General features: G+C 36.2%; 1 protein-coding gene across 15 annotated transcripts in view; it reads left to right on the forward strand.

The window, feature by feature from the left end:
* Window positions 1-25: 25 nt before the first annotated feature.
* Window positions 26-27,040, forward strand: part of LOC106874748 (intersectin-1) — a 254,063-nt gene continuing 227,048 nt past the window's right edge. For 12 of the 15 annotated variants that reach the window (XM_089365714.1, XM_089365725.1, XM_089365721.1 and 9 more), the window contains exon 1: window positions 555-695. The gene's annotated coding sequence lies outside the window, so the exon portion shown is untranslated. Of the gene's footprint in view, window positions 696-17,163; window positions 17,285-27,040 lie in introns of all 15 variants that reach the window. The other 3 variants (XM_089365718.1, XM_089365722.1, XM_089365713.1) reach the window with 2 other exon arrangements.

The following is a 27,040-nucleotide window of genomic DNA, read 5'->3' on the forward strand; positions in this document are numbered from 1 at the left end:
CAGGAGTGTTATTTGCAACCACAAGAAAAAAGAAGCTGAATAACTGTAGAATAATGCTAACCTAAGGGGGGTACCTTTGAAAGAAAACCTGTTTTTCTCTTATAGTGTTTGTGACCCTGTCATGCTCTTCTGGGGGGTGTTTATTATTGGCAGCAGTCTGTGAAACAATTGCCCCCTCATCCACAAAAAGTCAACAACTAAAATATCGTTGATACTAATTGAAGGCTTTTGCTTTGTGTGTAGGCGCCTCAGAATTAGTATAAAATTCCTAATAACTATCCTTTCATTTATTTATTCATCATATTGTGTGTGTGATCTAGGTTTTACCATAACCACAAAAAAAAAAGAAAAGTGAAGCCAAGGCATTAAAAAAAAAACGAAAAATAATCCGCAGCAATTCCTTGACAATTTCTTTCGTTGTCGTAATAATATATGTTACATAAATCACCGTCGTTTCATCATCGAAATCGGTAAATTTGTTAATTGTGTGGCAGATTTTTCACCAAACGACATAAAAGAACCAAAAAAAAAAAAAAAATTGAATTAGCAAAAATACAGCAATTCCAGTTGATATATGTACATATATATATAAATTTAAAATATATATGTATATATAAATATGATACTTTAAATCACTTTGGCATTAGGATATATCTCTTGTGTCAAACATTTAATCACGATGAAAACATATCAAGGTAGGAAATTTTAGCCTTATTTTAATTTGTGAATATTAATATATTTTCTATTTCTGCGTGTGTATTTATGTAATTTTACTTGTAATGAGTCGTGTGTGTGTATATATATGTCTTCCATGTGTATATAAGTACATTATTATAGTTGGTTGATCATAGTTCTGGTTTTTCATAATGCTTTGATATTCCGGCAAATAAAAGACAAGATATCTTGAATTTTACCCACGTTATTGCTAACTCTAGCATTTCAGCATAAGCGAATCCAGAAGCCATGTATTCGGCAACGCGACAGTTTTACTAATTAATAGTTAGTAATTGTACGTTATATACGCTAAAGTTGATTTTAAAAAAAAATTACAGAAATGATACAAAAAAGAAAGAAAAACGAACTTAAAAACAAGTTCTAGTATAACTATGACATTTGTACGCCGGCTGAAGCTATACTCGAGAAATCTATGCGATCGCTTGACCTGCTAGATATAACAGCCAAACCTCTCTCAAACCACACCTTACAGTTGCTGGAAAGGAACGGACGCGTCAGATGATGTTGACGTAATAATACTTTTATAAAGGACGAGTTGGTCACGATTAGAATGCCTTTGATTGTCCGATTAGAATGCCTTTGATTGTGGATCAATATCGTTTCATTTTATGATTGCAGTTGTTTCCTCGTTTTCTCTCTCTTATTGCTGTGTGTGCGTGTGTGTTCTACCTATTTTCAATAGACCTTATCAAGCGAGAGGAATTATTTGTCGTCCTCGAACAAGAGACCGTATATGCTATCGTTTAAGACCCACAAGTTAGCTTCGACTAAGCTGATTTATAGTCAAAGCGTTCCACTCATAACCTTCCTAGCTTATTTTCAGGCAGTGTATTTAGGGCTTCCTTCTACAACGTGTTTACTCCAGTTTATTTTTTAAGATGGTAATGTGTGGTTTGTAGGGGATTTGGCTGTTATTTCTAACTATTAGAGCGGCTACATAGAATCTCCATCATTGGTTCGTGAAGTCCACAAATTGTTACGAGCGGAGATACAACCGAAATAAGTCGTCTTCCAGTGCATCAACTTGGTCAACACACACACACACACAGACAGACAGACAGGCACTACCACAAATTATGTCAGAATGAAGAACCCTTTACAAATTCGCTCGTTTTTTTTTTAGAAATAGTAACGAGATTTCGTTCGCATCACACCTCACCGGCTTCTAAGAAAGAAAGGACTTGCTGCGTAAAGTCTTCCGAGATGCATTATGTGTGTTTGGTGTGTGTGAGTGAGGAAACTTGATATTAACAACTGGAGTTACATAAATCTACCAAACCAGCTGATATTGGGTTAAAGCAACATCAGTAAAGGCGGAAAATGTGTAGGCTAGTGAAACGGGAAGTTAAGATTTTAATGCATTTTCAGACAACTTTTGCAGTAAAGTATTTCTAAGTGAAATGCCTTTATAACGGTAATCGAAACCAGATGACATTTTTACTGCGCTTTTGCTATCGTATGGTAGATAGTAAATCTGTATGATGGTAGAAATGGTTTTCCGGTTATAGAAAGCTTTGTGAGCGTTGATTCTGTAATCTATATTGATTTCCCGCGCATTTCATACACTTACATAATTTCGGGGGTTGCTCAGATCAGCTGTGAGTTTTCTTTTTAATAATAATAATAATAATCTTTTCTACTATAGTGACACAAGATCTGAAATTTTTTGCAGTAGAGGTCTAGTCAATTATTACTTCGACCACAGTTCTCAAATGGTACTTATTTTATCGACGCCGAAAAAATGAAAGGCAGTCAACCTCAGCGGAATTTGAACTTAGAATGCCGCTAAGCATTTTATTCGGCGTGCCAGCACTTCTGCCTGTTCGCCACTCTATAGCTGATAATGATTATCTTTCTTGCTATAGGCAGAAGTCCTGAAAATTGGGGGAGGAGGAGGGGGCTAGACGATTACATCGATCCCTGTGCTCAGCTGATACTTATTTTATCGAACTGGACTGGATGAAATGCTAAGTCGACTTAAGCGGGTTTGAACCAAGAATGTAGTAGATGCTGCATGTCATTTTGTCCGATACTACAATAGGATTTTGGTGATATATATATATATATATATATATATATATATATATATATATATATATATATATAAAGGGCATTATTTCAGAAAAATAACAACGCCACACAGTGGACTTCTCAAAATAACCACATTTAGTACCTAATGCGAGGAAAAACAACCAACAGAAGCCTACCTACTTTCTTAACACAGTTAAGTTTATTTAAAAGAAAGTAGGTAGGCTTCTGTTGGTTGTTTTTCCTCGCATTAGGTACTAAATGTGGTTATTTTGAGAAGTCCACTGTGTGGCGTTGTTACTTTTCTGTAATAATGCCCTTTATATAAATATAAACGAATAATTATATTCTTGGGAATAGAAATTTCCCTTACGAATTTTTATACACACTAGCTTCTTGATAAAATTCCTGTAAAAGAGTTTTATCCCTTTTTGAATTTTTATATATATGTATATATATATATATATATATATATATATATATATATATATATATATATATACACACACACACCAGAGTAAGCACTTAAATGCGAAACAAGGTGGAAAAAATAGTGCTTCAATACCGGAGGTAGAGTAATATGCTTTATTAAAAAAGCAGCAAAAATATCACAAAAACTGTTACTCAGAGTTTCACGTCCCGTTCGTCGGACAGTTTTGATTCGAAATAAAACTGTTCGACGAACGGGAACGTGAAACTCCGAGTAAAAGTTTTTTTTTTTGATATTTTGCAAATTTTTAAATATATATGTTTTTCGTTGATTCTATTTAATCAAGAATTTGATATTTAATTGCTATTTATGATATCAACCCGGAAGTTTGAAAGGCGAAATGGAATTCCTCTTCTATTTCAACACGTAACGGATAAGGGACGTAACTAAATGATGCAAAATCTTTTTGCACGCCAATCCAATGATTCTGCCACCCACCGCCTAATAATAATAATAAATGTATAATTGTATTGATATTGCGAACAAGGTCCTTCTGCTGCCGACTAATAGAAAGATCGTGATGGAAAAATGGGGTCACATGTAAGATAATACATTCCAAGACACGCAGCTAAAAGGTTTAATTCAGACGGCATTTATAATGTCATACGCCCATCAACTTGTAAAAATTTCACACACACACACACACATCCATTTGGATATACGTATATAAATGTACGCGGGTCTATCTATCTATCTATCTATCTGTCTGTCTGTCTGTCTGTCTGTCTGTCTGTCTATCTATCTGTGTGTTTGTGAAATACGAATGGTGTCTGTGATTTTGAATAATGGTATTAAATGTTCTATTCTAGGCTATTTTCTCGTAGCTCACCTTATTTATAAATGTAAAATTTATTATCGATCTGTAGGTGGCATTAATTATATTCGCTGCTCACAGGACCTATTGTGGTCTGTGTATGTATATGTGGGGGTGTGTACGTATGTAACAAGTGAAGAATCGAGTTTTACACACACACACACATGAATATATGCTTCTGTGCATGTGTGTGTGTATATATATATATATATATATATATATATATTATAATTATTCAAATTGGACGATTATACCCAGATATGTAATTCAAATAATTATATACAAAGGAGAACTGACATACATAATGTGTATTATATATGCTCTTCGTAATTATTATATTCCGAATATTTTAAAGTATTTTATTCCACGCTGGGTTTTTTTTTTTTTTACATTCCTCACCTGATTTATTAATGTAAAATGTATTTATTATCGATTTGTGAATGGCATTAATTATATCCGTAGCTCTCTTTTCTCTGTGTGTGTGTGTGTGTGTGTGCATGCAGAGTTCTATTCTTGTGTATGTATATATGCATGTTTATGATAAAATTGAAAGCTTTTTATATGTATGCACACATCGAATACCTAATGAAGGTTACACCCTCCTTCGCATCAGGTGAGTTACACACACACACACACACACAAGAAGTGAGTTACTTCGAAGTTTCGCCTGGTAAATATTTTTTTTACTTGGAGAAGCCTCTAAATACATCACTTGAAGAAAAACTCACTTCTCACGTAGAGTTTTATACTATTATATATATATATATATATATATATATGTGTGTATGTATAAGTATGCATGTGTGTGTGTATGTATAAGTATGCATGTGTGTGTCTATATGTATTGTGTGCGCGCGCGCAAGTTGTAGTCAGCTGCTTCTTGTGGTAGGCTTAGGATTTTGAACAAAGAGTTGGGTGGTGGGAAATTTAACTGATCGATAGAGGTCTTGTATGTATCGAGTGGTTTCTTCACTCTAATGCCGTGTGATCGTCCACCTATTACAGCTGAGATGTAACACACACACACGCACGTATGCACACACACACACACACAAATATGTAAATTGTCAGTTTCAGAGATATATATTATGCTAATCTTTACCTTTTCTTCTTATGTAAGTTATTTAACGAGTGTGATATCCATAATATCAATAAGTAATGGGACACATTAATCTCTTCCCATCACCCTTGGTAAATCCCCCCCCCCCCTCGGTTTTTCTCGCCTTTTAATGCTGGGTGGTGACGGAATAAATAACTATTAAACGGCACTAGTTGTTGCTGTTTTGTTCGTTCTCAGATTGATTCTGATCGAGCAGATACCTATGGCCGAAATAACCTGGGTTTAAACAGCTTCCATCACTACAGTTTTGTGTGGAACCTCTACGTGATAATTCGATTTACTAGAAAAATGAGCCAGTGTTTTTTTTCTTCTTTTTTTGCAAAGAGAGTAAGGTGTGATTTGAGGTAGATTTGACTACTGGTCCCGCCTGGTTTAATGCTTTCGTAAAGGGCTTCCTTCTTGTCCAGAAACAAGACGAATTTTTGGTGATGGTTGTGGTCTGTAGTAACATACACATACCAAAATATCAAGATCTATGTGTAGAAAATATCAGTTCTTAATGTGGTTTTTGTGTAAAAATAAAGAAATAAATGGCCCTCACTCCCTAAATATCTAGCTCACTCTTAATTATTATTTTCCCATTGCGCGTATAGAGGTTAGTTACCTGTGTTAAGTAGATTTAAAATATTCGCTCACCGATTTAATCATTATGTGCACATACATACATACATACATCATACATACGTATACGCACACACACATATGTATGTGTACATATACCTATATTTGTATGTGTACAATCACATTTCTTATGTCTGTTGTTTCGTGTCCTCCAATAGAAACCAGCATTGCTGGGTCACACGATTCAAAAACAACTGATCGCAGTATAATTAGAGGTGAATCTTGACGTTTCTAATTCTTATCTATCTCTGTCTGGTACTAATTAACATTATATATTTTCTCTCATTCTTTTCTTCTTTTCATTCATTCGAAGAATATTTAAAATTAAACAACGGAAAACAATAAAATGTTGGCACTTTGTTTCATTGATTTACATGGAACTAAACGGCCGTCACCACAGCAATCTTAGTGTTACCTACGAATATAATTCCACTTGGTCGTTAGACTTGCTAGAAATAGCAGACAAATCTCCATCGAGCCTGTCTCTGTGCTCCTATGTACAATGTGGATGCTGGTTGAGAGAAGGGGTCTCTTTTATTTGAATCTATTCTAAGTATTTTATTGCATATTTATGAATTTGGCTTCAAGCTTGGCTAGGAGGTAAATTTTTCAGGAAATCTTGCTTGCAATAGAGTAGTGGTTTCCTGTCTATGGAGAGAAAGTATTGGTCATTTGAAAACCACTGCCTTGAAAACTGACAGACAAATTACTGGTCCTTTATGAGCCTTAGCAAGGTTTTCAATGTGCACCACTCACTCACTCCATTGAGGGTGGATTTGTAATTCACCACATCTCTATGTCAACTTTTGTTTTGTGTGCCGGATGCAGAATTGTAATGCTTTTTCATGATTTGGCTGAATCATTAGAGAATTGGACAAAAATGATGTGCAGCATTTGTTCTGATTCTTTACATTCTGAGTTCAAATCCTGCTGAGGTCAGTTTTGCTTTTCATCCCTCCATGGCTATAAAATGACACATCAGTCAAGCACAATATTTGTTGATATTAACTAACACCCTTCCCCTCAAAATTGCAGGCCCTTGTGCCTGCAGAAACCATTTCTTTTTCTTCTTTTTTATTGCTCTGCAGATGGGTGGAATTGGTGGAGTCGTCAGAGAAAATGTCTACATAATACTGTATTTGTTTTGATTCTCTATATTCTGAATTCTAATCCTGTTATGCCCACCTTTGTCATTCATTCTCTTAAAGTTAACTGTACCAGGCATGTGCTGATGGTTGATATCATCAACTGTTCCCTCCCTCTGAATCTCAAGCCTTTGTGCTGATATAAAGTATCTGTTGGTTGGTGATGGATTAGCAGAATCATTGGAGCATCAGACAAAACAGCTTGCAGTATTTATTCTGGTTCTTTATGTTTTGAGTTCAAATCCTGTCAAGGTCAACTTTGCCATTCGTCCTCTCAGGATTGATAAAATAAAGTACTAGTCCAGTACTGGGTTTGATTTAATCAACTAACCCCTTTCCCTTCTAAATATCTGGTTTTTGTGCTTATGTAGAAAATTATTATTTAGCTTTGTCTTACATTCTGAGTTCCAGTTAGACCAAGGTCATAATTGTCTTTTATTCTCCAAAATGTCAATACAATAAGCAACAATTAATTATTGGTGAGATAGCAGAATGGTCAGTACATTGGATAAAATGCATAGCAGCGTTTCTTCTGAGTTCAAATCCTGCCAAGGTCAACTTTGTCTTTCATCCCTTCAGGGTTGACATATTAAAAGTTCAGTCAAGAACTGGGGTCAGTGTAATCAACATGCCCCCTCTTCTCAAAATTGCCTGCCTTGAACCTTGCAATGAACTGGCATCCCATTCAAGGGTGAAGAGGTTGTTATCTCAATCACTTATCTACCATGGAAATTTGGTAACCAGCCTTATGAATCCAGGAGTTCAAGGGGTCAAAAGAAAAATTACTGTAGTTGACATAATTACCTACCTGTATTTTCTTTCCAAAATCTAGAGACTTGTTTCTGTGCTAGAAATCGTAAGTCCTGCCAAGGTAGTTCTTTGTTTTGCATTCCTCCAGTACAAATTATGAAAAGCACCAGTCAAGTAGTGGGGGTACTTTAATCCACGACTTCTTCCCCCTAACTCATGGCCTTGTTTCTATGTTAGAAATCCCTAAACCCACTAAGGTCAATTTTGCCTTTCAGTCCAAAAGAAAGTACTTCTTCTGTTACCAGGCTTTCACACACTTTTTGTCTACTGTATTTCATTTACAAGGCTTTAGCTGATCCAAGGTTATGGTAGAAGAGACTTGCTTAAGGTGTCACATGTTGGGAGGGAACTCCAGATCATGTAATTGTGAAATGAATTTCTTAATAATACAACCATGCTTGCACCCTTATGCCAGTAAGGCCTTCAGGAAAGACATGAACATCACGGCATATCTTTTATCTTTTATTTGTTTCTGTCAGTTGACTGAGGCCATGCTGTGGCATGAGTTTATAAAGGGTTTGGTCAAACAAACTGACCTCAGTACTTATTTTGAAGTTTGGTACTTATTATGTTAGTCTCATTTGCTGAACCGCTAAGTTGTAAGGATGTTACCTAACTAATACCAGTTGTCAAGCAGTGGTGGTGGACCAAGATACACACACACACATGACGGGCTTCCACACAGTTTCCATCTACCATATTCACTCACAAGACATTGGTCGATCTAGGGCCATAGCAAAAGACATTTGCTCAAGGATCCGTACAGTGGGACTGAACCTGAAAGCACACGACTGCAAAGTAAGTTCTTCTCAACCACACAGCCATGCCTGTGTTTAGGAGATAAATCTTTGATAAATGAAGCCTGCAATGCAAAAAGCTGCAGCTATCTCACTTTCTCCGCTAAAGCTCCTGGGAAAGGCATGAATAATACAGCTTCTGCTTCTCATGCCTTGTTTTTCCTTCTTCACTTCTGGTTTCACTCCTCCTGCCTGTTGTGATATAAATATGAGACTTCTTATCTATATGAAGATTATTATTATGAACTTGTAGAACAAACAGGAAATCCTTTGTTTCAAGTTTCGTACTTCTGCTCCTAATATCCAGTTTTGTCATATGTTGCAACCATCCCAGTAGGTGGTCCAGATTTCTAATATTTGGTCAACTACAACTCCTAACACAAAGCTGTCATCACCTGCTAGAAATAACAGTGAATTTCTCTCAAACCACATCATATTGTTTCCGAAGATGAAAAGACATGTTAGGTAGTGAATGTTTATTTCACGTTTTTCCTTTATCAGAACTAATGATTTCTGGTGTGATCATGTGGATGGCTGCAAGAGCATTCCATTAAAAAGGCTCAAAAAGACCAAAATGCTTCTGGTGTTCTCACTGGCCACTGTTGGAATGAATTTTCATGTCACTTTGATACTTGTGTTTTTAACACAGCATGTCCTTAGGTCTGCCAATGGTGTATAAACATTGAATATGATATTGTCATATATGCCATCTAATATAGTATATGAAATATTCTAAGAGAGAAGTTTATAATATTTCAATTTTAACTTTGATAAGCTAAATATTTAGGTTTGTTATGGTTATATTATGTTACTGCAAACAGGGTACAAAATATGTTTGAATTCTACTAACATTCACGCACTCTCTCATATAAACATACACACACTCTCACATACATATACACACACTCTTATACATATACACACACTCATATATAACGTACCCTCTCAAATAACGTACTCCTTCTCATATATACACTCTCTCTCACATACACATATACACTCTCACATAAGCATATACACACTCTCTTTCTCTCTCACATACACATATACACACTCTCACGTGCACATATACACACCCTCTCACACACATATATACACACCCTCTCGCATACACATATACACACCCTCTTGCACACATACACACCCTCTCATGCACACCCTCTCTCATGCACATACTCTCTTATATACACATACACACCCTCTCATACGCACACATACACACCCTCTCATATACACACCTCTCACACATATACACCTCTCACATACACATATACATACCCTCTCATATACACCCTCTCACACATACACACACCCTCTCACATACACATATACACACTCCCTCTCACATACACATATACACTCCCTGTCACATACATATGCACACCCTGTCACATATACACACCCTCTCACATATGCACACCCTCTCTCACACACACACACACACACACACACACACCCTGTCACATGCACATGTACACATCTCTCACACATATACACACCCTCTCATATGCTCACACAGTCTCACATACACAGACCGTTTCACTTACAATCCATTGTAATATGAGTGTTTTCTATATATTTCTTTTTTTTTTTTTTTTTAAATCACCAAAATTATATACATTAACTTAGTGACTTAAATTTTAATGCAAATGGTATTTGGATATTTGGCAAGCAGTATTTGCAGTTTGAGTCACATCGCATGAGTGGGTCTGTATTTCTTTTTCTGCCTCAAAATTTTAAATTTCTTTCATGATTTAGCTTGAAGACAAAGAGGAGCTCCTGGGACTCTTTTCATGTTGCCCCCAAAGACCAGCGAGCAGGAGGGTTCCTGGAGAAGGTATTCCCAAACTAGGGACCTGGTCTGAATGTTAGGAACTGATCGGTCTCTGCTAACGGTACCCAAGGACCGAGTAGTGGCGTTAATAAGCAGGGTGGGAGGTGGGTGGCGTAAATAGTATTATAGATAAATAGTATTATAAATGACTGAAACAAGTATAAGAATAAAATAATATACATGACAGGCTTCTTTCAGTTTCTGTCTATTAAATCCACTCACAAGGCTTTGGTTGACCTGAGGCTATAGTAGAAGACACTTGCCCAAGTTGCCACACAGTGGGACTGAACCTGGAACCATGTGGTTGGGAAGTAAACTTCTTGCCACACAACCATGCCTGTGCCTATATATATATTCTTTTATTCTTTTACTTGTTTCAGTCATTTGACTGCGGCCATGCTGGAGCACCGCCTTTAGTTGAATAAATCGACCCCAGGACTTATTCTTTGCAAGTCTAGTACTTATTCTGTCGGTCTCTTTTGCTGAACTGCTAAGTTACAGAGACATAACCACACTGACATCAGTTGTCAAGCGATGGGGTGGGGACAAACACAGACACAAACATACACACACACACACATATGTATTTCATATATATATATATATATATATATATATATATATATATATACACAGAAATTAGTTTTCACATTTATTATATTAGATATATATGTATGATGGGCTTCTTTTAGTTTCCGTCTACCAAATCTACTCACAAGGATTTGTTCGGCCTGAGGCTATAGTAGAAGACACTTACCCATGGTGCCACACAGTGGGACTGAACCTGGAACCCAAAACCATGCAGTTGCAAAGCTAGATTCTTCACCACACGACCATGCGTGCACTTACATCAAGAGGAAAGAAATATATATATATATATATATAAAAAATAAATAATTGCTCTTGAAATATTAAGTAGTTATGGTGTTAGTTGTCAAGACAATGAGACAACTTAAATTGCTGCTGAAGTGGTGCTGACTATTCTAACAACCCTCTTCCTTTTAACTCCGTGTCCCCACTTCCCCCATCTCTGCTAATACTGAACATACAGTGACTAAATTTGACGTATTCTACATCATCATCATCATCATCATCGTTTAACGTCCGCTTTCCATGCTAGCATGGGTTGGACGATTTGACTGAGGACTGGTGAAACCGGATGGCAACACCAGGCTCCAATCTAATTTGGAAGAGTTTCTACAGTTGGATGCCCTTCCTAACGCCAACCACTCAGATTTTGTTAATTCTATTCATGGAAATGAACATCTCTTTCTAAGTCTTTTCAGCTTGTTTGTTTGTTGATCACTGTAATAATGTTGCTAAGAAAATTTTGTCGTGAGCTTGTTAAATCGTCCCTTGATTAAAGAAATTAATAAGCGGTACGGAAGGGTAAATGCTGCGGCACAGGTAGTTGTATTTGTTTAGCCCCAGGCTGACCCTGTCCAAGCAGACATATGATCAAAAGTATTCCAGCCATGACCATCCTGTCTTTTTTCGATATGCAAAAAACCAGGATTGCATTATCCTTTAAAACAGTAATATTTGTTACCTTAAACAGCTAAGAGAACAATATTGTTTGTATTTTTTTTACATGACGTTAGGAAGGGCATCCAACTGTAGAGACCATGTCATAGAAGACAGCAGAGTTTGGTGCAGTTTTCTGACTTACCAGTTCCTGTTTAACCATTCTACCCATGCTCATGTGGAAAATGGACATTAAAATGATACCGATGGTGACATCCTACTGTTGTTTATTCTGATATAAGCTATACTTTATGATCAAATGTTTGTTAGGTTTGGACACATTATTTAACCATTTTGATACCACCCTGCCAGAGACCATCCTTGGTTCTATGGTACAAACTTCCTGTTTTGAAGTGATCTAAATTAAAACCTTATAATAAAATGTCTCGTTAATTTATGTCCCAAACATAATCATTTTGGTACCAACCTGTTCAAACCACCATTGATTCTCTGTTACTGATTCTCCTACTTTAATGTGATCTGAATTAAAATTTCCTATTAAAATTTCTTGGTAATTGATGTTCTAAACATCTGTTTAATAACGATAGCATTATTTTACCAAAGTCAGCATTTTTTTTCAAATCAATTTAAACAAAGAGGTGTATTTCAAGAAAAATATGATGTTAACAAAATAATTAAAAATTAGTTATTTCACTAAATTCTTCATTTCCAAACTTACATTAAACAAAAGCAGTATATTTCAATGAAAATCTGGCAATGACAGGGTTAATATGACTGTATAATAAACACTCATCTATAGATAGATGTAGGTGCATGGCTCAGTGGTTAGAGCGTCAAGCTCACAATCATGAGGTAGTGAGTTCGATTCTGGATTTACTTGTATTGGTCAATCAAGCCCTTGCTGTCTACTTTCTGAATGTAAATATATTAGATATATTCAAGAATATTGGTTGTAAAAAAAAAATTAATAAATAATCAGCTCATTTATAATTGATGATCAGACATTTTTTGCTGCTGGAGGGCATCCTAACTTATATGAATTTAACATCTTGGCTAATCATTAAATGAACAAATATAGCACAGTGGCCAGGTACAATGGATCAATAGCAAGGCATCAAAATGCTAAATAATGAATCAACCAATAAAAAAAAGTACAGAACGCAACTGCTGAAGGTAACTGGTTGCTATGGATGAAACATAAAGTAACAATAGTTACAGAGACTCGCTTTTTTTTTGTTTGTGGCTGGTGGTGGCATATATAACTTGGAGTAAAAGACATTTCTATTGTTGGACATCATTGAAGATTGTTTAATGAACAAAGAGGTTGCTCGATTTGTTGAAAATGAGTCTCTTATATGATTGCTAACCAAACAAGAACAAGAATTTTTTTCGCAAGGTTTCCTGCTGGAAATTTAATTTGTCCAGAACTTTTGAAATTAGCAAAAAAAAAAAAAAAAAAAAATAAATAAATTTGAGTGACAATATTGTTGTTTCTAGGTACAGGAAGTTGTTTTAATGTTACAGAAACAAGAGTTAAGCACTACTGATGTAGCCTTTGTTTTTCATCCTTCTGAGATTGATGAAATAAAGTACCAGTCAAATGCTAGGGTTGATTTACAATTACTTAAAGTATCATACATGTAATTGAAATTATTACAGAAGATTGTGACTGAGTCTCTCTTCGTAAAACATTATTTTTTAAAATCAGTGTAAGTTTGTCAAAGGAGGCTGGAGAAGTGCTCAAGACCTTCAGAACTTCTCCAAGACAGGGGTAGGGGGTTGATGTTATTGATGTTTAATTTCCATTTCTGTAGATTGACATCTGCAGGAAAAAAATGTCTGGCGAGGAGTGAGATGTAGTTTTGGAAAGGAGCTACTGGTAAAAGTGCTAAAAGCAGGAGCTAAGATGTTAGACATTGCAAAAATGACAAGAGGAGGATAGAGATAATGTATTTGTTGGATGGAGACGGTTTTCAGCTTTGTGGTTCAGTGGAGCAGAGGCCATTGTAGAAGAAACTATGTATGTCTGAGCTAGTTATGAGTTGGTCTTTGCTAATCACCCAAATGATTATGTTTTGGTTGTAGCCTAAGAGTTCTTTTAGTAGCATCACCACTCCAGATTATGTGAGTCTTACTTGTGCTTTGTTAGGGATTAGATACTGATCCTGCTGAATTATTGTTTGGCCCTTTATATGAAGCCTAATTTCAGGAGAGGTCATTTGCAATTGTGGGGTCCAGCTTTTCTAACAACTTCGAAGTCTTTCAGTTGTGAGTTGTTCTGTTCAGATATAGGTGAGGTGAAGGTCAAGACACTTTGATACATGGAACGATTTGGTCTTTGTTCTGGCTCAAGGTATCTGTCTAGGTTGTGTATAAATGATGACCGTGTGCTGAGGGTGATGGTGTGTGCATGTGTGGTTAGTAGTCACAAGCTGATGAGATGATAAAATGTAAGTTGATGAGAGCTCTCTCAGTACACACTGTAATTCAGTCTGATGAGAAACTCCCAATCCAAGAGAGGAATCAGATGCAGGGAAAGCTGAACTTTTCAGTTTAGTTTGGGAGGTTTTATGACAAATATGGACAAAGGTTTGTTAATGAAGTCAAGGGTGAGATATTACTGGTGCATGATTTAGGGGAGCCAAATAAGTTTCCTGTAGACCTGACAGTGCTACTTTAGCATGTGGCCTACCATGGTATCCATAGTTTACACTGTGAAATGACCTGTCTGGGTCAAGATTAGAGTCGGGGGTTAGGTTAGGGTTTGATTGTATACAAAAGGGTAATGCTCAGGTAGACCACATGCTAAAGTGTAAATGGCCAGGCATGTCATATGCTAAAGTGGCACTGATCTGGCTCTAGACAAAACTGTAGTCGTGGTCATTGAAGAGAGAGAGAGAGTGAAGGTGATGAATGAGGTGTCGTTTACGACTATCTGTATAACCTATGTGGTTTGTAAATGAGTTAATTATAACTAATGTAACACTGTCATTGATTAATGCTCTCATTCTACCTAAAAGATAACTTGTAGGCACTCTAAGGAATTAGTTGCCAAGCTTGCCCAGCAACAGAAAGTAGAATGAGAATGAATGACAGAAATTAGGTCAGTAAGCCTTTAATTGATGTCGGTAGCAAAATATGGACTGAGACTGAACGATGTCGATGAGATAAAGTGATTAAGCATATAGCTCAGGGTGCAGAATTGTTAACGAAGGACAAGATTAATGGAGAAAAGATCCATTTAACTAATGTTTAGCTTGGAAAATTACAACTCAAAATTCATTAATGGTGTGCCCACTGATTCTCATAAATGAATATTTATTTATTAGGACAGAGAACTTTCTCATGCTTAATGAATAATTAGTTTTCGCAATTAGGTTTTACAGACAAAGAAAGGTTATTATATTTTATCAGCATAGCTTAAAAAAAAAATGATAAAAGAAAAGAGAAAACACAAAACAAAAAAAAAAAGAAGAAAAAAACATACAAAAAGAAACAGGAAACCTCAGAATGTTTTGTTTACTTTATATTTTGAGTGATTATGTGTGTATACCAGTAGATAATACTTTTGTTTTTACATTCATTAAGCATTTCTGTGTCCCTGAAGATGTCTTTTAATTACAGTTGTTACAACTTCTAAGTAATGACGGAGTTGTTTTTCATTACTTTCTCATTAGCATTTTCCCTGTGGCTGTTGACTCAGTGATGTCCAAATATGTATGTCAGCCATATCTGTTTCACCATACTTGGTGGTTCTGTGATGGTTGTGGGCATTGTTCCTTTTAATAATGCCATTAAAAAGAAAAACAAAAATCACCCCTCCCCCATATTTTGCTTATTTGCTGAGTATAGTTATTGTCAAGCTCTTTTCACACTCTTGAGAACTTAACTACTCACCTACCCTTTCTGATCCTTTATCCCCATTCTCTTGCCCTTATACCTTGAGGGCAAATCCTTATTGTTTCTTCTCTTCTTCCAGCTGAGGAAGCTAAGTATAACCTCTTCAGCAAGACATCTGTTCTTGTCCTTTCTATCATACTTTAACTTCTCATTACCTGGCATAAAACCACTGCCCTGAATATTATACCCCCACTTCACTCAAGGGTTCTCACCCATTAAGTTACTTAGTGATCTCACTTGTGTCAGTGCCCTGAACAAAAAAAAAGCACTCAGTAGCCTCTGTAAAATGGTTGGTATTAGGAAGGGCATCCATCCATAGAAACCATGTTAAAACAGGACATTGGAGTTCAGTGTAATCTTCTGGTTTGTTGGTTTTTGTCAAACTGTCCAATCTACACAAGCATGGAAAACAGACATTTGATGATGTAAGGCGGCGAGCTGGCAGAAATGTTAGCACGTCGGGCGAAATGCTTAGCGGTATTTCGTCTGTCTTTATGTTCTGAGTTCAAATTCCGCCAAGGTCGACTTTGCCTTTCATCCTTTCGGGGTTGATAAATTAAGTACCAGTTACACACTGTGGGTCGATATAATCGACTTAATCCGTTTGTCTGTCCTTGTTTGTCCCCTCTATGTTTTAGCCCCTTGTGGGCAATAAAGAAATAAGGAAAACAGACATTTGATGATGTTGATAATGATGAATATTAGGTAATTCAAGTGTGATATGGAAGGTGAAGTGAAAAGATTGGTCGCAAACGGAAATCCAGTTGTAGCTCACCAGGAGCTTACTACTATTAATCTGTGGTACTCATGAAACAGGATCAGGTTATTCCAGTGTTAGTTTTCTTTCTTGCACACAACGATTATAAGAAAGATGAAATAGGATTGAGTGATGCTCATGCCTTTTGTAAGGGTGTTAGTGACAATGGTGAAATTGCAGGAACCAAAGACTGTGTCCAGGTTATGGCCTGTGCATCTTTGGTCTTCATCTATACTTAGCAGTACATATGACATCATCATCATTATTGTCATCAATAGTTTATACACCCATTTTCTGTATACCACTGTTGTTTTAGAAATATTTTTCATATCTGCATTGCAAACCTTCCCCCATCCCAACCACTTTGAGGTCTAGTGTTCCAAACAAAGTTCTTTGCAATTGCTTCTTCTTGGGTCTGCTTTGGCTGTGTTCTGTGCTTGATCTGTTGAAGCTTTTGATAATGTTTACAAGTATTCCTACGAGGTAACTGAAGTAATAAGAGCACAAATGGTTACACACACACACACACACACACACACACACACACATGTATATAATTGTATTCATAATATTTATTATGCTATTTAGTTGAGTCAGTTTCTTGCTACTATGTGTTTTTGCCTGTAGGTATATGCCTGTTGACCCTGCATACCCAAAGGCAAGAAACTGACTTGACCAAACTAAGAATATTGTGAATCTCTACTATGGTATTGAGTACTCTTTTTTTCTGACAGTCATCACTAAGCAGGTATATATATATATATATATATAGGTGTATGTGTGTTATGTTTGTGTATCTGTATTTATGAGAGAGAGTGTGTGTGTGTGTATACAACACACACATATACATAAAAGATATAATTTTTGTTGTTAATTAATGCTTTGCTTTAATTCTTATCTAACATGCTGCATATGTGTCTGTTAGTCATATGTAGGTCAGACAACACGATGTACAAAAACCAATAGTCTCAGTGTGTATTTAGAGGTCTGACCATACATCGATGGATTAAGCTATTTACAACACTGCTAGTTTTCACGGCTATTGTGAACAACTACTAAACAAGATTTACTTGTGTAACACTGTTTTCTTCTTTCGTTTAGCATCATTTCTTTTCATTAAACTGTTTTGCATAAAGTAGATGAGTTGGTACTGTTATTAGAGTACTAACGGAATACCTTGTTTTTGTGTGTATGTGTGTGTATGTTTGTGTATATAGAAAAATAATTTACTTAAACCTTTTAAGAGTAAGAATGGAATGGGGAAGTGTTCTGTGAGCTTTTATTTCTGCTGGTGACAACAACAAAGGTGTTATCTCTCCCTGTGAAAGGCAAAGTTTAAGATACATGTTGACTGAAGTATGATATCACATGCTAGCCTTCTGTGAAGGTGTGTGGTTCAGTGGTTGGAGTATTCAGCTCACAGGTTTTATGGTTGTGAGTTTGATTCCTGGCAGTGTGATGTGTCCTCAATCAAGACACTTCACTCCATGTTGCCCCAGTCCACCCGACAGGCAAAAATGACCTGTACCTGTAACTCAAAAGGCCAGCCATATCACATTCTGTGTCATGCTGAATCTCCCTTGAACTATGTTTAGGGTAAGTATGCTTGGAGTGCTCAGCCACTAGCACGTTAATTTCACAAGCAGGCTATTCCATTGGTTAGATCAATTGAAACCCTCCTTTTCATAACTGATGGAGTGCCAGTCCATATGGCAGCGAAATATGGGTGTTGTATATAGAGGATGTGAATGAGTATTGGTTAGGATATTGCACTTATAGCCATAAGTTTCTGGTTTCAGTTCTGGGACCAGGCAGTGTATTATGTTCTCGAGCAAAACACTTCATGTTGCTTCCGTCTATTTAGCCATGTGTTTTCCAGTAATAGCTGAGAAGTTAATCCTGTGATGGACTGACATCCTATTCAGTGGTAAGTGTTATAATCTCAGTGTTATAAACCATGGAAACCAGGTTACACTCCAGCTTTGTAGGTCTTGGGACTCGTGACAAATCTAACATTGAGAATGTTTTGAAACTGGAGAGAAATGGAGTGAGCATATCTCATTGTATATATAAAGTTAGTGTGAATGAACAATGAAACACAGATGAACTGAGAGAAAGACTGGGTATAGGAGGAATTAGATGTTGTGTGCAAGAGGGAAGACTGTGTTAATACAGAGATGTGATTCATAGGAAAGATGATGGTGAGGTGAAGAAGTGCCACAGAATCCAAATGAAATGGATTTGTAGAAGAGCAAGACTAAGGAAGACACGGTAGAAGTAAAAGGCTAACTTCAAGAGACTGAACCTCATGGAGTGGATGGTAACAGATCGTGACAAGCAGCAAGGCTCTGTGTTAGAGGTAACCCGTCTGAACCATGCAAGCATGGAGAAATGAGCACAAAATGATATCTCCTATGTTCTGTTCAATTTCCAACCCATGCAAGCATAGAAAAGTGGACATTGAAATGATGTTGATACTGTCTGTAATTCCATCTGTTCTTTGTATGTCTAGAGCTAACTCCATGACATCATCTTACCTCCTACTTCCCATCTGTCTCTTTTATATGTACGGCTCTCCTTTTCCTCTGGAGCCATTAGTTTTCCTAACATAATTCTCTTTTCCCATGCCATCCACTCTAATAACATTACCAATAAATTTTTATCTTTGTTTATCAATCAATACTTTTCAAAGTACTGACATGTTTCACTTGCTGCAGTATTGATCTGATTGTTGTTCTTTCTGTCACTGATGTCCTCAATATTCTTCTCTAGCATCATATTTCAAATTTATCAATGTTCTTACTTCCTTTGTTTATTGTCCAAACTTCTTGCATCCATAATATCTACTAGATATACCAGGAATTTTAATAATCTTTCCTTTGTTCTTTGTAATATCCCTTTATCTTAGATAATTTTCTGAAGTTCACCCTTTTTGAGATGTATTCTTCTTTTAATTTCTTTGAGACCCTCCTGGTTTTAAAAGTAAACTCCTCAACCACTTCTAATGCAGTGAGTTGATAGAATTATTAACACATCGGACAAAATGCCTTATTTACTTACACCTGTCTACATTCTGAGTTCAAATCCTGCCTCTGTCCACTTTAATTTTCATCCTTCTGGAATTAATAACATTAAATACCAGTCAACTTAATGGGATTGGTGGTATCAACTTACATTGTCTCCTCAAAACTGTTGACCTTGTGCCTTAATGAGTAACATTATTGTTATAAAAATAAGAAAAACAGATTGTGTATCTCTATTGGTTAATATTTTTTTTTATTTATTCCTTGTTGTTTGTAGTTTATCATTGTTGAACTCTGTACTTTATCTCCATGATAGTACCAGTTGCCAACTATTTTGAATACCATTGGGAGACAAAGTTTCCTTCCACATAGTTTTGTGTTTGCTTGATAAACTCTATTATGTAACAATTCTTTATAGTCCCAGTAACACAAAATTGATACTCTCCTTTATGTGATACCAGCTTGATACTCCTAGATACATGATATAAACTTGATGAACCCAGTTAGTTGATCCTTTCTAATTTTGGCACCAAGACCAGCAAGTCAGTGGGAAGGGGCCGAGTCGATTACATTGATCCCAGTGCTCAACCGATATGTATTCCATCAACCCTGAAAGGATGAAAGGTGAAATCTATCTTGGCAGCATCTGAGTTCAAATGCCATCAAGGTTGACTTTGCCTTTCATCCTTTCGTGGTCAAGAAAATAAGAACCAGTTGAGCACTGGGGGTCAACATAATTGACTTATTCCCTGACCCCAAAATAGCTGGTCTTGTGTTAAAATTTGAAACCTATACAAGCATGATACTCCTAGATGCTTGATACTACCATTTATGCAATACAAGCTTGGCACCTCCAGTTATTTAATACAAAAGTGATTCTCTCAGTTATGTAACACAAACAGAATACTCTTAGTAATACAAACACAATACTCCCAGTTATGCTATATAAACATGATACACCCAGTTATGTAATGCACGTCATGTTTTTATTAGGTCTTGATTTCTATTTTTAGAATTTTAATGGTTCTTGACATTTATAGGGAGAAAGCTAGAAATTTGAAGTAGTTATAAAATCTGTCTTTTTTTTTTTCTTTCACGCACTCACACATTGATATCACTACAGCTTGGTGATCTAAAAGCCCAAAACACAGTTGAGCTAATGAAGTTTCAGCCTTAATTAATTGCTCTGTCATTCATTGCTTCATATTAAGTATTCTTTTACTCATGTTTGTATGTATTCACTCATTCATCATATAATCTATCTGTATGTATATATATGATATCCACATACATATGCATATAGACACTAATAAATCTCTCTGCATCTCTATATCTTGCTCACTCATCTGTTTGTAGTTAAGTTAATGTTAACATATTTAGTATAGTAAACATTAAAAACCTAATTAGAAGCATTTAAGTGGTGAGCAAAGGACAGCATTAGCTAAATGACTAATTTTAATTTAATCAATTGAACCTGTTTCTATGATATTAAACCTCCTCAGTAAACCATAGACTTAACTATAGGGGCTGATATAATGATGAGAAAATCACCAAATAGATGCACAGTATAGTACATGAGGTGTTCATAGCATGGGGTATTGTTTCATTAATATGTTTGAAGTTTGTGATAGCATCAGGAAGTCTGGAGCTGTGATGGAGTAAATCCTGAACTCTTCAAATAAGCAAATAAATTCTACTATGTGTATTTACTAATTCATTTATCCGATATGTCAATGACCTCACAGCCACATCAAATACTGCCCTTTTTCTTATACTGGTGATACAACTCTTCATTCTTCCCTTACTTTCCCAAGCCATGCACCATCTACACGCAACCCAGATACCACATGCTAAGTCTGCATTGATTCTATGAATGGACCACATGTTGGAAAACAAGTTTCTAAGCCTCACAGCCATGCCTATGTGTGTGTGATTGTGTATGCATGTGTTTATATATCTTTTATATTTTATTAGTTTCAGTCAGACTACAGCCATGCTGGGGCACTTCTTTGGAAGAATTTTAGTCAAACGAGTCTATCCTAGTACTTATAATTTTTTTTTTAAGCCTGGTATTCCTCTTGGTCTCTTTTGCCAAACCACTAAGCTATGAGGACATAAATTAACCAACACCGGTTGTCAAGTAGTGGTGGGAGTGACAAATGCAGACACAAAGATATATACACATGCACACATATTTATATATGTTGGACTTCTTTCAGTTTCTGACCACTAAACCCACTCACAAGGCTTTGGTCAGCCTGAAACTATAGTGGAAGACATTAGCCCAAGGTGCCATGCAGTGGCACTGAAATCAGTACCCCGTGGTTGGTAAATATATTACATATATTCTGGTAAATGCCTGTACTTACAAATTAGATGGTAAATATTTTATATATAATAGGCGCAGAAGTGGCTGTGTGGTAAGTAGCTTGCTTACCAACCACATGGTTCCGGGTTCAGTCCCACTGCGTGACACCTTGGGCAAGTGTCTTCTACTATAACCTCGGGCCGACCAAAGCCTTGTGAGTGGATTTGGTAGACGGAAACTGAAAGAAGCCCGTCGTATATATGTATATATATTAAATTTAAATGTTGAAGTGAATCTAACGAATTTTGTGTGTTATTTTAAATGGCTTATAAACACCTTCCACGCTGCAATTGTTTTCGTTCCAGCACACAATCTCAGATCAGGTCACTTGCTATGCAAGTACATCTCCGTAATATATATATATATATATATATATATATATATATGTGTGTATGTTTGTGTGTGTATGTTTGTCCCCCTAGCATTGCTTGACAACCGATGCTGGTGTGTTTATGTCCCCGTCACTTAGCAGTTCGGCAAAAAGAGACATGTAGAATAAGTATTAGGCTTACAAAGAATAATTCCCGGGGTCGATTTGCTCAACTAAAGGCGGTGCTCCAGCATGGCCGCAGTCAAATGACTGAAACAAGTAAAGAGAGTATAATCAGGTAAATGCTTGTACTTACAAATTAGAGGAAAACCTGCTCAGTTCAAGAAATAGTTTGTAGTTTTATTTTGAAGCAAACACATGACAAGTTACAACTACTCGTTTCACAATGAAAATGTTGTATATGATAATAAGAGGAATAAATTAAACAATTATCTGGCAACCAACCTGTTAACTTCATAGACCCGCCAAGATATATCATGAACAATGTCATGTATAAGTATGTGTTTTCTTTTTAACTATGTAGTTTTGATAATATTCATCGGTGACTTTTAATAACATCTGTTTGTCATTTTTATAGTTAAATATAGAGACTGCAGCTGGTGATGAAATAATTTGCTCTATTAAGCATTTAGCAGTATGTGTGTCTGTGTGTGTGGGTGTGTGTCGGTGTGTGTGTCGGTGTGTGTGTGTGTGTGTCTGTGTGTGTGTTTAGTTTAGATATTCACTTTGCATCTGGATGGTTTCAGGTTTAGTTTTACTGTGCAGCAACTTGGGCAAGGTAATCTATAATAACTCTAGGTTAACCAGTGCCTTGTGAATGAATTTGGCAGACAGATGTTGTGAAGCCATGGCGTTGTGGACGATAGAGCATCGTGTATTTGCTTATGACAGTTACATGAAGAATGAGTCTGTCACAGCAGTTTAGCATGAGTTTTGGCACCACTTCAACATACACTGAAATCAGGTGGTTCCCACTCGTAACACAGTCTTATGCTGAGTGAATGCCTTTCATACACAAGGTACACTAATGAATAAGAGACTAGTAGGGGCACCTTGAATAGTATGGCCCCTGGAAAATGTGGAATGTGTCATACAAGCTTTGATATGGAATCCGAATTGCTCTGCTCAGTGGTATTCTACTGAACTTGACATCGGTAATCGATCAGTAAGGCATATTTTTGCATGAAGACCTGCATTTCCACCTGTGCAAATTGGTCATTGGGCAACAGTTGAAATCGTGGCACAGCGGCATAACTTCAAACGTCAGATGGAAGCAATCTTCGAGGCAAATGACAACCTCATTTTGTTAATGAGTGATGATACTCATTTTCTTCTCAATGGCATGGTGACTCAACAGAACTGTCGTTATTGGGCTCTTGAAAATCCGAGAGAACTGCACGAAGGGCCACTGTACAGCTCAAAAGTGACGGTCTGGTGTGCTGTTGCAAAAGCTGCTGTCGTTGGTCCTTACTTTTTTTAACACAATAATGCAAATGCTGTTACTGTGAACTCTGAGCGTTACATCGAGATGATGAACAAGTTCTTTGTGCCTGAATTATAACAAAAACGTATGCCTATTCGATGTGTGTAGTTTCAGCAGAATGGGGCAACGGCCCACACACCCAGAGCATCAATGGTCGTTCTTCACCCTTACTTTAGTGACCACCTCATTTCCAGGTTTCCGAACGTTCCTTGGTCCCCTGATTTGTTCATATGTGATTATTTCTTGTGGGGAAACCTCAAGGCACATGTGTATGTGCATAAGCCCCATACACTGGACAATTTGAAGGAAGTTATTTACATGAAAGTCGCCCAAATCGACAGAGCAATGCTAAAGAGAGTGGAGGCCAACTTCCAAGAACACCTTCAGAAATGCATCAATGAAAACGGACACCACACGATGGATGTTGTTTTCCACACTTGATTTGCACAAATGTTAATTCAATACGAACACATTGTTGGTCAATAAAATTTGTTTGTAGCTAAAATTAATGGTTTTGTGAATTTTTCAAAAACTTCTGTCCTCTGTGCCTCACCCTGTATGTGTGTGTGTGTGTATATATATATATATATGTGTGTGTGTGTAAATGACAGAGCGAGAGAGGTGGGAGAGTGATGTGAATCGCAAGTGGTGTTCTTATTGAGTATCAATAGACTTTTAAAGGAACTGAAAATCAAAGACAATCAGTGTCAAGAGAGAGAACAAAAATGGTAGCGATGAAATAGGTGAGCTATGGGAAAGAATTGATTTTTCTTGCGATGCTTCTTTCTTTCTTTCTTTTTTTTTTTTTTACTGTGTAAACAAGTGTTGTGTGGGTGGTTGTAGGAGGAGCAGTAGTAGTATTTGTAGTAGTAGTAGTAGTAGTAGTAGTAGTAGTAGTATTAGATGTTAGGTAGTAGAATATAGGTAAGGTTGTGGAGGGAGGACTTAGAATGAGGTTGTTTCCTTTAAATTGGAACATTTGGCTACTATTTCTAGCATGTTGAATAGCCATGTACAAGCTCCCTTTTCCTCTCTGTAAATAACGTTCTGTCTGGTGATGGAAGTTATGGTCGGTGGCTGTGATTGGTCCAGCCAGTTTCTAGTTTCACTATTGCTTACCTCACTCTCTCTCAGCTGTTCGCATCTATAAATTTTTCTAATTTTTGTATTTCTTCCTACTTTCTACTTCTACGGTAGATGTCTCTTGTTGATAATCATTAAGACTCTTGTCCCTTCTCCTTTCTCGTCAGCCACCTACCTACATTAAAGAAATGAAAAAATTAGTTTGAAATTATTGTCTTTTTGCTTTTTTTTAAAAATTTTATTTAAACATTAAATATTCATGTTTATATAATTGATGTATTTATCTTTCTAATCTGTCAGTAAAAAAATTAATTAGAAAAAAAAGTAAATAAACTACATATTAAAATATAAAATAAAATTTTTTTTTAATTACTTTTCTTGTTCAAAAATAAAAATAATTGTTACTGATTACTGTAAAAAAAAAATTTAATCAATTTCAATCACTAAATATTATATAGAGAGTATTTTTTTTCTAAAAACTTGGTTTAGAAAATATTTAAAGAAAAATAAAAAAAAATTCCATTAACATAGTAACAATGGGATTTGAACCGTTAACACTTAAATAATTATTATTCTCCTATTCAGTCTTGTGATTTTTCTTATTCTCTTTTGTTTTCCTCTTCTTTCTATCTACCAGACATGATATTGAAAACATTTATGACCGTAGATCAAAGTAGTCTTTTTTTTCTTTTTTTACAATTCATTCATTTATTATCATTATTATTTATTATTATTATTATTATTATTATTATTTATTTTTTTTTCTTTCAACTTCGGCGGTACTACACGATCAATAATTCATATATTATTATTATTATATTATATTATATTGCTGCTGCCCTGCTGTAGTTCAGTGGCATGTCATGCGAATGTAGCTGGATGATAGGTAGCTTGCTAGGCTGGCTAGCTAATACTACTGCAATGAAAAAGGCAGTGTGTTGCATGCATCATGAATCTGTTGCTCTGCTACTATGTTCTTTGGTCTGTGTATGTGTGTGTGTATTTATAATACGTTTATAGATATATATATGTTACCAACCAGCCGAAGTTAGAGTGTGACAAGGCCACGAGAGTTTCCTGCTGTGGTACTTTTATAAGTGTCAGTACAGAAAACTCTTGGTCTTTGAGCCACTCTGTAACTTCTGCTGATATATATATATATATATATATATATATATATATATATATATATACACACACACACATACACACTTGTGTTATGAGTTCTCTTTTCCTGTTTGTATCACCAAACTTATGCACACACACACACATACACACACACAGACATACCTATACACACACACATACATATAGGTTGTCTATCTGTTGTTTGAATGGATGCACTTTTGATTTTGATGCTGTTTCCATTGATGAAAACAGAACTGAGAAAATAAGCACAATCCATCTGCTTTATACATACATACATATATATATATATATATATATATATATATATATATATATCATCATCGTTTAACGTCCGCTTTCCATGCTAGCATGGGTTGGACGATTTGACTGAGGAGTGGTGAAACCGGATGGCAACACCAGGCTCCAATCTAAATTTGGCAGGTTTCTACAGCTGGATGCCCTTCCTAACGCCAACCACTCAGAGAGTGTAGTGGGTGTTTTTACGTGTCACCCGCACGAAGGCCAGTCAGGCGGTACTGGCAACGGCCACACTCGAAAATGGTGTCTTTTATGTGCCACCCGCACAAGAACCAGTCCAGGGGCCGGAGATGTACTTGCATAGCAAGTGACCTGACCTGAGATCGTGTGCTGGAACGAAAACAATTGCAGTGTGGAAGGTGTTTATAAGCCATTTAAAATAACACACAAAAACTGTTAGATTCACTTCAACATTTAAATTTAATTTGTGTCAAAATATTTTCGTCGATTTGAGACCGCGACCTGTTCACTGACAAAATTCTTTGCTGCATCTCGTATATATATATATATATATATATATATATATATATACATACACACATGCAAAGTCTGCTATTCTAATGGGATTGATTTTGTTGCTCAGCAGTTATGCAATTCCCACTGCAAAGAATGCTGTCACTTTGGGGTCATTTTAAAGTACTGTTACCCACTTTACTCAGCCAAAATGGACATCAGACTGTATATACGGTTGTGATTTGAGCTTACTGTCTTTGCTGTTTTCCTCCACATTTCCTTCTACCCCCACCATCTCCCCCCTTCTCTCTCTATTC

This window comes from Octopus bimaculoides, chromosome 18 (assembly GCF_046866305.1).
Source record: "Octopus bimaculoides isolate indiv1 chromosome 18, ASM4686630v1, whole genome shotgun sequence".
NCBI classification, from domain to species: domain Eukaryota; kingdom Metazoa; phylum Mollusca; class Cephalopoda; order Octopoda; family Octopodidae; genus Octopus; species Octopus bimaculoides.